Source organism: Pteropus alecto, unplaced genomic scaffold, assembly GCF_000325575.1.
Source record: "Pteropus alecto unplaced genomic scaffold, ASM32557v1 scaffold196, whole genome shotgun sequence".
Lineage (NCBI taxonomy): Eukaryota > Metazoa > Chordata > Mammalia > Chiroptera > Pteropodidae > Pteropus > Pteropus alecto.
This window is the reverse complement of record NW_006439717.1, coordinates 5,710,546-5,725,335: the sequence shown is the minus strand read 5'-3', so window position 1 is coordinate 5,725,335 and position 14,790 is coordinate 5,710,546. Positions and strand designations below refer to the sequence as shown.

General features: G+C 39.2%; 1 long non-coding RNA gene across 4 annotated transcripts in view; it reads left to right on the top strand.

Annotated features, from left to right (window-relative positions):
• The window catches only part of LOC112483844, a 161,260-nt gene that overhangs the window by 96,001 nt on the left and 50,469 nt on the right, over window positions 1-14,790 (top strand). For all 4 annotated transcript variants that reach the window (XR_003047806.1, XR_003047805.1, XR_003047804.1 and 1 more), the window contains exon 2: window positions 5,684-5,736. This is a non-coding gene — a long non-coding RNA (uncharacterized LOC112483844). The remainder of the gene's footprint in view (window positions 1-5,683; window positions 5,737-14,790) is intronic.

Genomic DNA, 14,790 nt, shown 5'->3' with positions numbered 1-14,790 from the left:
TGTGCCAGGATAGCTTAGGGGTCACCAGGTTTCTTGCTAGGCAGCCAGAAAACCACTATATATCTGTTCTGAGGAACTGTAAAAAAAATTAAAAGGTGTAAGGGAGTGGTCTTTGTAATCACACAGTTTTCTTGAGCCCAAACCAGTTGCATACTCTTTTCTTAGACTAAACTCAAAGCTATGTATGGTATTGGTATGAAACAATATTATGCTAGTGAGAATGTCTGTCTATCTTGAGGATTTGACCAACCAGGCTGACACTTCATAAGGAAAGTTGTGATTCTGGAGCACTAGGCATTTGCCTGGTGTCTGTTTACAAACCTACTTAATTAAAGACATAGGTTGCTATGTCTTTGCAACTCCTCAAAACTTTTCACTTTAAGCTAATTGCAGGCTTTCCTGTGAACACAGAATCAAGTAAATATACACTCTAAACTTATGATGTTCACTCTTAAATGTATCATGTCTGGAAGATATAACATTTTTTTGGAGAGCAGGAATCTGGGACAACCACGTTTTCATGGCTGCTTTATTACTGTAAAACTTAATCTGAAATCCTGTGATACATGTCCCTGGGGGAACGAGTACTGAACCTCATTATCTACCATTGTAGATAATCGAATCCAGTTGCCTAGTGAATGCATTGTGCAGAAGAGGAGATAACAAACTAGAGAGCACAGAGAGTGTAGAGTGTAGAGAACGCTAGCTCAGGAGTTTCACCTGCTTTGGTCTCTACCCTCTATTGTCTTCACTAGCTGCTCCCCACCCCCTGCCAGCTCAGCCCTGACCTTCCACAGAGGCATGAAGGAGCTCCACCCAAGACTCTGGGGTTCAGTGTCAAATCACTGTTTCTGCTGGTCTAGCTTTGTGTCTGGCTTAGAACTTGTGTCCCACCTCTGAAAACTGAGCTTCCGATACTTCTCCTTTGTGCCCTCATCCAATCTTCGTATCCCTGGTGCATCTTGTTCCCAAATGCCTGACTCCTCATCAAAGTCGCCTAGAGCCCCAGTCCATCGAAGGCTGATTCCTCTCCTGCTCTTGTTGGTTTACTTTCCAGTGCCTGGATCAGTTCACTATTCACAGACAGGTGACAGAAGCCCTGAATCATCATCATCATCATCATCATCATCATCATCATCAATCATCATCATCTATTAGTACTTACTATGTGCCAGGTACAGTACTAAGTGCTTTACATACATCATCCTACTCAGTCTTTACAGAGAATTTATAAAGTAGATAATATTAACATCCCCATTTATAAGTAGATAAGTGGAGGCTCAAAGAGGTTGCATAACTTGCCTAATATCACTGAGCCCTTGCTGAGATGTGAACACAGTCACATCTGGGTCTTTGCTTTTAGAAATTACACTCTTCTGCTATGTGAAGACAGACTTTTCTTATGCTTGATTCCTGCCTTCATTGCCAACTACCAGCTCCTCCTGGATCCTCTAGCTCTGCTCTATCTCCTGTTTTAGCACCTAGATTCCATGTTAGGCCTCCCTGATGAGGCTTCCTGATACTGACAGGTCTACTGGACCACATCTATTGTCCATTGCCTGGTACTTTGGACACTGGGCTCTGCTTCCTGCAGTGAGTGTCTCCCTGTCACATGGAACAAAGTGACTGCCCGCTTCGCCTGGTAGGGCCAGTTTCAGTCTGTCCCCCAGGGCCAGTTTAAGTCTGTCCTTTTCTCTTATTGTTGATTCAGCTGTGCCCCTGGTATGATACTCAGCTAGATAGGGACTTAACTGCATAGTGGGAAAAGAGATGTGGGTTTGACTTGAGACCAGCATTCAGACTGTTTAAGAGACAAAAACACAACATTTAATAATATGAGTAGCTTGTTTGCATTTTAGGAAGAAATTGAAACTTGTGATATCACTTTTAAAGTTTAGGAACACAACAAGATCCTTCATAAATATTCACGGATAACCTCAAGTTTTTCAAAATTGATTAGATTAAACATTTAAATTGGTCTGCAAAACTTGAACTTTTCTCAGTCTGGATGTGATAGAGATCATTCCTTATTTTTAACAGTTTTTAACAGTAAATTTAGCTCAGAATGACTAAAAACTGAACTCTTGGTCCATTGTTTATGTTCTGGTCAGATTACACCTTTGTGTACTTCTGTGTTCACATTCCCAACTGCCTTTTCACATGTATTCCTATGTTCTACACGTATTTCTACAATGCTTGATATATGACCCAAATATCTAAGTTTGTTATGTCAGTCTTATGTCATTTGGGTTACTTCCTATATCTAATTTCTCTCTGTACCCAAACAAACCTCAGTCCTTTATATATGTATACTTTTGCTAACTTTCAGCACATACAAGTTTTATTTACTCTGGTATCTATAGCTGATCCTCTTAAACTTAACCTGTCTCTGCAGTTTTGGGTGACTGGATTAACCACTCTAGGTCTCCAAAACATCATCTATAAGGTGGTAGATAATAAGCACTATGCAACGTGCTTACAAGAATGACTGGCATAAAGAAAGTGTTTAATATAGGCTGACTAAATGTTCTCTCTACCACAGACAGGTAGCTCTGATTAAGAATTGTCTCGTCTCCTATTCTACCATGTGGGTAATGGGCCTTGATTGTGAGTAGAATGAGAATACCATTTTCTGAGCACCTGCTCTGCTTTAGAATTATTTTACTTAATTCTCCCAATGATCACAAAAAAGCAGATACCATCAGCCCTCTTTACGTGTGATGAGTCTGGGGTTCAGGGAGCATTTATTCACCCTTGCTTTTCAAAGACCATTTCTCTGATCATGTGCTGTACCACTTTTGTACTGCTTAAGGTGGCTAGTATGGTTCTACAGTGTGCCTTGTGGGTTTCCATGCAAGATGAGGTCAGTGGAGCAGGAACAGTCTTTGGGGACATTGTAGGAGGCTTTCGATGTTTTGAAGGAAATTAGGAAGTTCTTGGCACTGTGATTACAGAAGTATGTATACCTTGTGAATACTTTCTGGGAAAAAAGAGGATTGTTGAAGGCCAGAGAGAGAGAGACTACAGAGTGGTGAACAATGTGGGATAGTGTTAATCAAAAAAACCAGGATAATTCTGTGAAAATAACTTATTTAGTTCTGTTCATGGGAAGAAAAATTGAAGTCTGAAAGGGCTGGAAGTGCCTGACAACTTCTTGATCTGAGAGACAGGAACCGAGTGGCAGGGAGTCTTAGAACTTTCCTGTAGTCATTTCATTACAATGGCCCTGCTAGAACCCTACATCATGAGGGTCTCCAAATCTTTTCTCCAGGATTGGGGAAAAGGTTGAATCAAGTATTCCTCAGGTGCTTTGCTATGTCTCTGATTAGGGTAGTGACAAGGCAGGGAATGTGGAGTGACTTTTGGAATGTGGTAGTGACAAGATGGGGTGTGGGGTGACTTTTGGTTTTGTTTCCAGGGCAAGTCTTGGTATTGAGACTTCTTTTGGATAATTGAAGAGGAATATAGAAGCCTTAAGCTAAATATTCAATTATTTCACAAGTGCTACTATAGATTCTGAAGAGAAGAATGCAGAACAGAGATAAAAATTTGAACAAATACACCCTGTTTGTTCTAGAGGCTTTGGTCTCAAATCTCATTGGTTGGGAAGAGCTAGGTTGGTGCATGTGCCAGCTATGAGCATGCCCCTTGCCTGTCTAGGTTGAGATGGAAGATTAAAAGCTGAAAGATATGTTCAAGGTAAGATAAGTCTAAATAGGAAAAAGAGTCAAGAAAGCATAACCTTAAAGAGGGACATGAGAGTAAGAGGATGCTGTGCTCACGAGTGAGAAAGCATGACGCTGGCCTTACAGAAGTCTCTGGTTTCCACTTTTGGACTTTCTTTTGCGTAGAACTGCCTCAGCACAATGTTGGCATCCCCTCTCCTCAGTAAGTAATGAGCCCAGGTGGGAGAAAACCTTCTCTTACAAGATGAAATGTACCTAAAACACTAACTATTGCATTCTTAAAATGAGTGCTCTAAGGAAAATTGTATTCCCCAGGACTGGAGATTCTAGTGGATTACAGTGGTTTTCAAACTTTTTTTTTTGAAATAAAATACTTCTTTCAGGCATAAGACTTATGCAGAATTTTAATATGTAACCTGTTAAACATGTATTTTATTTGTATACATTTATTTTATGAACTCAATTGTAGTGAAGCTTTGCTATACACTCTTTTTACCAGATGCATAACAATTTCCAAAAGGAATAAATAAATCAAAAGTTCAGTAATATAAAAGCAACAGTTACAAAACTAATCTTCATGAGTTTACTTCATAAAGTAGTCTGAATAAAACATTGACATAAGTATGTTTAGAATGCTCAAAGAGATAAATGAAAGAATGATTTTCATTAAAAAGGATGAGAAATTATGAAACCAGATCTGGTAAAAGTTAAGAAAAAATTTAAGAAAAAAGAACAGTTACAAAAAAAAGAGAATGACTAAAAGCCTCCAAAATATCTTTACAAGGCATTTGAGAAGAATAAAATAGAGATAATGTTGGAGAATCAGTATTTCAAAAGATGATGATTAAAAAATGTCCCCCAATTGAAGAGAGACATGAGTCTTTGGATTAAAATTATAAAAAGTACCACAGACTGCTGGTAATTTTCATCATCTCAAAAGATGCAGAAAAAGCATTTGATAAAATATAATGACAATTCTGATTACAACTGTTATAAAATAAGGATAGAAGATTTCCTTTCCCTAATGAAGCGTACCTGCCAGACATCTGAACTAAACATCATTCTTAATAGTGAGACCTTAGCAACATAACCATTAAGTCAGGAAGAACTCAAGGGTGCCCTTAGTTCATATTTCTTTTCAACTTTGTACCAGAGATTCCAGCCAATGAAACAAGGCAAATGAAAGAAAAAATGATTAAACAGGAAGATAGCAAATTATTCTTATTTGCAGGTAATAGGATTCATTACCTGGAAGAGCAAAAAATAATGTATGAGGAAATTCTTAGAAATAATAAAAATTAAGCAACATTAGTCGGTGGCTATAAGATCAACATAAAAATACCAATAACGTTCTGGAACAAATAGGAAATGAAATAGATTGAAATATCCCTTTTCCAATAAGAACGAAAAATAGAAAGTAGATAGAAATACATCTAATAAAGAATGTGCAGAATCTTCATGGAGAAAAGATAAAACATTGAGAGACATAAAAGAAAACTGAATAAATGGAGAAAGTAATGTACATGACTAAGACAATTCAATATTATAAAGATGATAGCTCTCAAATTAGTGTAATTCTAATCAAATCCTATAAAGATATTTTGTGATTCTCAATCCTAAAATTAAGTTTAAACAGCAAATTGTGAAAATTAAGAAAATTATGAAAATTAACAAACATGTGCTATCCTTGTTTTAGGGTTTTTAGAGCCTTTTCCCATGAGATGGGCCAAGGTCTGAGTCTCTACTCAAAGTTTTGGGAGCTTTGCTTGGGAGTCTATGTTTCAAGATCTGTTTAGCTTAATTTCCAGTTTTTGGTACATACATATCAATAAGCAATTTAGTTATGCTTAAGTGTTAATTCAGAACCAGGTAAAACTTGGTTCAAACACAACATATCCCCTTCTTGTACTTAGAATATCAGATAAGTTACAGAAATACCGATCTCTAGGAGGAGGTATCAGATACCCTATAGGAGTAATCTCTCTGTATTTTTCCAGGTCTTTGTGGTACTTCCCTTCCTCAGATGGCAAAAGGGAACACACGGAATGAGGTAAGTCTGCGAGATGTTCTTTGAGGCTGGCTCTAACTTCTTTCTGTTTCATTCATCTCTTCATGGCTGCCTGGTCCTCTTACAGGAAAAAAAGGGGTGGAGAACTCAGGCTATTTTATTCTTTGGCCTCACACTAAGGTCCTCCTTCTTTTAAAACCAAAGAGAACCAACCAATTGCCCTAGCCTCCCAAAACCCTCTATAGTCTACTTTCAAGCTACCAGAAAGAGTAAATTCAACTAAACAATCTCAATGATTTTCTGGTTCTTAATTCAAAGAGAGACACGTTTTTATATATTTTAATTAAATTGCAAGAGTCAAGGTCAAAAAGTCACCTGAGAGTCTCAGCTACACTATACTTTCTTCATTTTGTGGGTCCAAGTTAGTCAACGAACATGCCTTCAATGGGAATGTGTGTTGAAAATGCATTCTTGCCTGACTTCATCACACTTATATCAGAGGTGAATAAGGCCTTGGTGTCTTCTTACCTGTTCCGTTTGTGATTGCCTTTGCTTTGATGCTTGCCGATTTATTAGCAAGCCCAGTACTCACCAGGAATCTCAGTGCTGGGAGCCCTGTGCCAAAATCACAAGGTTCTCTTTCCACCACACAGGGCTTTTGTTTAAACAGTTCTGGAGAAAACCTGCCTGTCAAGTCTGATTATGTGGGAGAACATATTTGTAAGACAAAGCAATGTTGTGGCCTACCAGGAGGCCTATGACTCCACAGTGAATTATTCACTCCCCAGCCTTGCAGGACATGCCAGGTCACTGATGCTCACAGCAGGAGCAAGGCTTTATTCGTTACTGGGCTTTGGTTTGCTGTTTTCAGAGATTCCCTCTCCCTCTGTTCACTGTCCCTTCAAGTTTTAACAAGACATCACATTCTTTTAAACTTCCCCTGGGCAGCAGAGGTCTCCCCTCCCCCTCTTTCTTTTTCCAATGCAGAAGGTCCCATAATAGATGGAAAGCTGGAACAGTTATAAATTGCCGCAGTCAGTGTCAAATTGATGAAGCAGTGATCAAATGAAGTTCATAACCACACAATGCAACCTGAGGGTGGAATGCTGCTTCAAACATTTCTAATGACAGAGTTAAAAAATCATAAAAATGAAGGCATTTCCCCCCCACCTCTGGCAGTAAAAAGAATTCACATGGGTGACCAAAACTATTAATGAGGATGAGACTGGACATTGGTTTTGGAGGGAACTCTGATGATTTGGGACAGTGGTGCCCTAGTGAGAACTTCAGCACTGGGACATCCTAGAAGTTAGGACTTTTCCCAGCTCTCTACTTCCTGGTTTCCTAACCTTGACTGCAGGGATGACAGAGGGAATGCTTGCTTGTCTAGAAAACCAGTGGTGGCAAACTGCTGAGCTGTCTGCTCAGCTCCAGTATACGGGATAGTCCATTCACAGAACAGAATGAGGGACAATGTCACACAATTAGCAGGCAGCAAACCATTTAAAAAACCCATTGCACTGGATGCTATGCAGCTGACTTCCAGTTGTCTATTCAGCTGTAGACAGCAGAAGAGAAAGTGATTAGATGCAGGAAAATATTACAATAAAAAGTCAGAGGATAATATTTAACACAGCCCGTTGTTGCTTTCATAGAAGAGAGAAGAACAGATCCATTCAATTTTAGTTTATTATATTTCTTCCCTATTCAGAATGATTTAGTTGCAGGGAAAGGAAGAAGTGCAACTCAGTGGCAAGAGTAATGAAATGCCAAAGGCCACTGAAATAACAATTAGGGTGTTCTCCTCCTGCAGTTGGAGGATTCTGTCTGCTGGTCTTACACCATCTGCACATGCTGCTCCTAGTGTGTGTCGTCAATGTCCTAGGCAGAAGAGTGAATCGACAATCTGTTTTTGAGAAGGCCCACTCCTGCCTTTAGTGATGAATCTTATAAATGTTGAATCTGTAGTTCATGAAGCAACCATTTCATTTAAGTCTGGAAGTACCCACAGAAGTAACTGAGCCTGTAAAATGTAAAAATTTACATAAGCCTGTAAAGATAAACATATATGAAAATATATAAAGTACACAAAAGAATTACTAAAGTTTATAGGGCTTGTCTACAGAGCACAGAAAATCACATGCAACTGGGTAATTCTGACAAGCAGCTTTGGTTTGCCCTTAATTACCCCCAAAATTCAGGACCTCATTGAGCCATTTTTTTTGTGGAACATAATTAGGGTAGTTCCCTTTGATTGTATGGACCCGGGTATGTAATATGTTATAGTGCAATTCCTATAATTTAAAGGTGTTTGTGTAGGCCAAATATTGTAAAGTAGGATATGGTTCCCGGAGGATACCAGCATTCACCCACTAATTGACCTGCTAAGAACCAGCAGCAACATGCTCTCCAGTTGTGGTCTGGAGGCTGAATGAAAATAAATACCCAAACTAGTGTCCTATATAGCTTTGTCCGATGAAAAAACGTCATAGACAAAGCTGAAGAGACCTACATTAGTTGCAAGTTAATGCTCGCTGGCTTCATGCAGTCAACTCACCAGCACCACTCAGTAAACAACGGCTCAGGCACAGAAGGCACCCCTGCTGCTGCCAGAAAGGGAGCCAATAAGCGAAGCCAGCTGCAGGGCAGTGGCCGGAAGTTGGTCCTGGGGCCAGACAGCGGGTTCCAGTCTGAGTCTGAGTTCTGCTTCCCCTGACTCTTGGTCACTTATAGAAGCAGGACCACTGTTTCCCCATGTGTGAAGTGGAAGAAATAATATGGCCCTCTTAGATGATTGTGAGGTAGATGGGAGATAAGGTTTGAGACAGTACTCCTTCCAATCAAGTCATTGGTGGAGAGGACTGATTTTTGCCAGTCATTTACTGGGCAGCATCATGGTGGGGATCGGAGTCAGGAAAGGACCCAGTGAGAATACGTATGACCAGGTATATCCTTCTCCTTCGAGATGCTGTCTAGTTTCCAAAGAACTGGTCTTCAGGCAGCAGGAAAGCAGCTCTGTCTGACTGAGGGGCAGTGGGGCCCTACTTGGAAAGAGAAGATCATTAATAATGTTTTTAATAACAGTTCCTTTCCAATTTGAGGGAAGTCTGCACTGAGAGAAATTTGATGCCTCGGGCCTTGGGAAGCAGAATTATCATATATCTTTTAATCTTAAGGAATAAGAAGCCCTAGTTCGCAACCACCCTGTGTGTCTTGTTTAGGCCTCCTGATACACTGCGCTCATGTAATCACATCAAATGGGGAAAATCAGACCAGTTATGGCTGATTCAAAATGTCCCAGCTGAAAGGCAGAGGAGATGTCAGAGATTTCAGCCTCATGGAAAAGTGATTAGGTACAGCTTCATCTGCTTCTTCCATTCTAATTAGAGAGGTCCTCTGTGGGTCATAAGACAAAAAATAAGAGGTTTAGAGAGCCCCTCCAGAACAAGGGGGCCAAAAACTGGATCTGAAGAACAAAATACTTAAATGAGCTCTGTCTGAGGAGTGAAGGTTAAATCACCCCAGGGACGAACCAGCTCATTCTGAAGCAACTTCCCTGGTTTGGAGCCAGAGGGCCAGATGCCCAGTGCCTGTGAATACACAGGATTTAAGGCAGACTGCTGCACTCCAGAACCTTCTGTGCTTTTTAGCTCAGCCTTGGAGGAGTTTTATTCCATAAATTGTATACTTTGAAAGGCAAACCTGTGACCTGCTAGATCCTGGATATAGAACCCATGCTATGGGAAAAAGGACTTGATCCAGTAATAAAATGCTTTGAGATTAGTACTATCAAAAAGATAAGAATCTTAAATTGCAAGCATCATATGAGTTAATTTTATTTAATCATAGACAAGTTTCCTGCTGTAACTTTTAAAAGATGGTCTACATTTGAAAAGAATTAGGACAATCCTGTATCTTTGATCAACTCAATGTCTCTTTAGGGGAAAAGATTTAACACTCGAGTTTTTAAACAGAAATATAAATATGCATCAGTGAACAGTTTTCTAAATTAGGCAGCATAAACTTCTAACTTTATGATATCCAAATGAATAGGAGGCCGTTTTACACTTAGAAGTGATTGTCTTTGAACTAAACACACTTGAGTGAGGGGTTTTTGTGTCGTTTGTTTTAACTTTGACCAGGTTGTAATGAGGCATTTGGTTGTGCAAGTTTGCCTGCTGTTTATCTATACCCAGATTTAATTATTGCTTCCCAGGTCAATCATCACCACTTTAAGTGAAAAGAAATGGCCTTAACCCATGAGATGATTACCACAGAGTTTATTATATGTGGTTAGACCATGAGGTCAGATGTGTAGAAAGAGTGGGCAGAGTTCTAGGGGTAAGAGTGTGGTGGGACATGGTCCAGTTACTTGGGGGGAAGATAGAAGCGCAAGGTTTTTTTCTCTTACAGAACTATATAAGGGAGATGGGCTAGCCAAAGACTACATAGAGACAGAAGAGTGGCCATCATATGGTATCACAAAGAAGTCCTTTCTCTCCGTGTCTTCACCATAAGACTTTTCGAAATTTCTCTATTAAAGAATTCCTGACAGTGGTAAGCACTATTGACATCATGGCAGGATAATTTTTTGTAGTATGGAATTTCTTGAGTATTGCAAGACATTTAGCATCTATGACCCTCTCCCCTCCAAAATGTGCAAGAATTGCTAAACCCATTAACCAGCTTTGTAGAGAGCCATTATGCCCCAGACAGAAAGGCCACAGAAATTTTCTTGGAGAAAGAGAGGAAGACTTCAGAATGTGTGATAGATCATGTCAAGAGGTAGAGGTGCTAAAAAGATCTGTGGAAGAGAACCAGAAACTAAGTTTGCCTACTAGGACATGCCTTGAGTTAGGTGAGGGGGGGAGTAGGAAATAACATTTACTGAGTATCTTCCGTGTGCCAGTATTTTGTAATAATTATTTAAATTAATCACCACTACTCTGTGAATTAGATATAATTGTTCTAAGTTTACCCAGGGACTTGAATCAGAGAGAGCTGACAGTGACAAAACTGGAATGGGAGTCCCAGACCTCTTGAACTCTGTCTTTTTAAAAGAGTTAAACTCATTGTGAAACTTTCTCTACGTTCCAAGTTCAGTGTTTTCCTTGTTATCCTGGGTGTCCAAGGTTGCATGAGCAGATTAAAAAAAAAAAAACTAGTGGTTCTGTTACTATAACTTGGATGAGCCACCTTCACCATGAACTTAGTAGCACATGGCCACACAGAGCATATTTTGTACCTCTTCCTACAATGTCAATCAGAGATACATTTGCTCAGTGCTTCCAGCAACAATTATTGTGTAACTCCTGATGATATTAGGCTACCTTTAGACTGTATTGACTGTAATTTCCCTTTTTTTGTGGCTAAGGAAACTGAATTGTTGAGTGACTGTTGATAAGATGTTAATGACTGATGGGCTGAAACTTGGATCTAGGGCAATGTGGCAGAGGCTGGCTAGGTGTTTGCCTAACTTGTTTTTCTTTCCACCATGACACACAGCTATACAGAATTCCCCAGCCTCCTCTGCTGTTAGGTATAACTGTTAGCAGAATTTGGGCCAATGAAATATGACTGAAAGTTATATGCATCACTTCCGGAAGTGACCCATAAAATCCTCCCTTGGGATCCTCTACTCTCCTTTCTTCTGACTGCTGGATGGATGTTGGCTTTAAGATCACCTTGGAAAACATATGCTGAACATGGCAGAGCCTTCATCAGCCTGGCTCCCTGTGAACTCACTTCTTAGTCTTACCCATGGTTGATAGATTTTATACATTGGGTTGAGACTTTTCTAAGGTCATTGGCATCAAGTTGGTAGCTCGAAAGCATTATGACTGGAGCATTTATAATATAGGAATTCGCAAATGCTACAAAGCATTTTATTTGAGGGAGTCATTTTACCAGTACACCACTGGCTAAGCCACTGAGATTTATTTGTATACAGGTAGCATTATCATAATCAATACATATACTGCTACCCAAAGTGAGGTTCTGCATTGACAATACCTAAAAGGTATAAAATCGGCGTAGCGGTTGGGTGGAAGGTGGCAAGAGTTGGGCATCATGGAAGCAAAAATGGGCGACTAGAAAAGTGGAGACATGCAGTGGCAAAACATTTGGTAAAACCTGTCTGTGATAATGTAGAAGAGAGACTAAGAACCCATGTAACCTGTGCCTCTTGGGGAAGTGGTTGGAAAATAATGGTAGGGAGTATGTATTGTTTGTTACTGGCTGTGGTTAAAAAGTATTAGGAAATGAGATAAGAACTCAGGCATGGACTTGCTTATAAACTAAAAGAAAAGGTTAGAAAATATGAAGACGTATAAAATTAGAAAAATTTACTACTTCAGAATTCCAAATTGTAGTAAGACAGGAAAAGCTTCTACGTGCCAAAGGCTCCATTCAAAAGGGAATCGGTACTCATGTTGGTTTATTTATTTTTATTTAAAAATTTAAAATTTTCTATCATCACAAACATTTTCTAAGATGTGAAGTATATAAATGCATGTAAATTCTGAGTTTCCTTTTGAATCAATTGGAAAGCAAATTGAGTTTTTGTTCCTACTGGTTTGCTCCCACAACAGCACTTACTGTTCCAGTTACTTTCTGCTGTGTAACAAACTACCCCCAAACTTACTGGCTTGAAATAACAGCAATCCTTTATTTTGCTCATGAATCTACAATTTGGGCAGAGTTTGGCAAGGAAGGCTTGTCCCTGCTCCATGCGGTGTCAGCTAGGGTAGCTTGATTGAAGGCAGGAGGATCTGCTTCTGTGATGACTCACAGGCCTGGCAGTAGGCACTGGATGTGACTGGAACCTTGGCTAGGACTGAGGATTGGGGGTTTTGCTTCCACCCCATATAGCCTTCTCTGTGTGGTTTGGGCTTCTTCACAGAAATAGTGGCTGGGTTCTGAGAGCAAGTGTTCTAAGAGAGAGCCAGGTGGAAACTATATTGCCTTTTATAAACTAACTTGGAAATCACATAGCTTCACTGCACCTGTACTCTGTTATTCAAAGTGGTCACCAAGGCCTACCCAGCTTCAAGTGGGGAGAATATAGATTCCACTTTTTGATAGGGGTGGTGAGGTTCTAGAAGAACATGTGGGGCGAGAAATATGGTTGTGGCTGTGTGCGCACTCATTCTACTGGGGAGTGAGAGAATTGCAGGTAAATTCATTTAAGAACCCATTTTTGTTAAACAATCAAGAAGAATTTGATATCTCAAAGTGATGTTTTAAAGTCAGTGCTAAATTTTTTACTAGTTTAAGACAGCCTAAAATTTATTATCCAGGTAACAACCAGAACACAATCTGTAGGAAAAGAAGTCCTGATGAGTGCCTAGAAATATTTATAGAAGAAAAGATGAATTATTATTTGATAAAACAGAAGTGAGAACTCGTGGTTATCCATTTATGCAACAAACATTTGTTGAAGGCCTTCTATGTGTCAAGCACCATTCAAATCACTAACAAGATAAAAAATGAATGATTTATTTCTGCTCTCAAGGCAACTACAGGTGGTGGTTGGGTGAGGGTTGGAGGTGAATAGAGAAGGTATCTATATGTTTACAAACAATTGATTGACATAGACCAATGAAAGATATGGAAACAGTGCTGAATGAGTATCAAAGATGACAGAATGTCTCATTTGACTTGGGATGGTTGTGAAAGGTGGAGGAAATTTGCTCTGAATCTTCACTAATCAAAGGCCATAAGTTAAGTTCCTAGCAGAGGCAGAGATGCTGACCCAGCTCCCCGACTCAAGTCTGTGCTCCTACCATGACTCCACATAACTTTTTTACGTTGAATTGTGTTGTGCAGGTTATAAGTGCACTAGGAGTCTAGCTGTTAAAATTTGTCATGACATTATGTTTTTCTTTAAATCCCCCAAAGATGCAGGTCAAGGTCTTGGTTAGACACATTAACAACAGATGGGGAGAGAATGAAAACCGATCATCCTCAGATTAAGCAGAGATCTCATTGGATAGGAGAGTTTCAGTGTCCTATGAGACTAAGCTGCCATAAGAGCTGCTAACAAGATACCACAGAGATTTGTTTCCATTTTGTTGCTTTTTTCCACTTATCAATATTCCAAGAGAAATAGAAATAATCATCATAATGGCCAAAAGGCGGACAGGAAATACTAAAAAGGATATGAATGAATTGGCAGTTCAGAAATTAGGAATTAACTAAACAAGGACATGTATTTTTTATAGGAACTCATACGTTCATGATCTTGAAAATAATTGATCCTGAATATTTAACACATAATTTATTTTTCCTTTCCATCTCTTATGAATTTTGCATATTCGGTTCAGGGTCCTTAGTCTGACCGAGATAAAGAGCCGTGGTTAGTTGACTATACTTTTGTAAAGAACCTAGGATATTTCTGCTTACTTTATAGATATCTAAAAATTCTTAAAATGGAAAACTTTTAAGCTTATTTTTATTTAACAAGTGGCATGCCACTCATGAAGTGAACTTAAGAAAAATGAAACAAATTTAAAGAAAAAGAGAGATGTTGATAAATGCAACAAATGATAACTGGATTTGGCAATACTGATAATATTTGCTATCCATGGCATATGGGGTGAGAGATGAAAAGCTTTAAGAAATTATGGACTCATTGTGACATTTCTTGCACCTGGGAACTTTATTTAGCTTAAGTTTCTACTTTCCCAAACCTTCTCTTAAAGCAGTCTTCTGATGAGCTGTGTTCTGGTCTTATACCATCTTATTATTGTACTGTGAGCCAAGAGGAACTTGTCCTCATTTGATGTGACTTCCTAAGCCTGTGACAGCTTGTGGAGATCAGAGCACCAGCCTATCTCAATAATCTTCATGCTATAAATAATGTGACTTTGTAACAAGATGGCAGTTGCTGGTCAGGTATGAAAGAAAATGCTAATTTTAATAGAAAACTCTATTTTCAAATGCATTTCACAGTTTATACTGAGTGAGAAATGCTTAATTCTCACCATGTGAACTTCTAGATTGTTATGTTTAGTGGTGCAGATGTAGCTGTCTTGAGAACCTTTGAAGCCAAAATTTAGCTTTTACCTCCATATAATATCTTACTTTTATAATAAT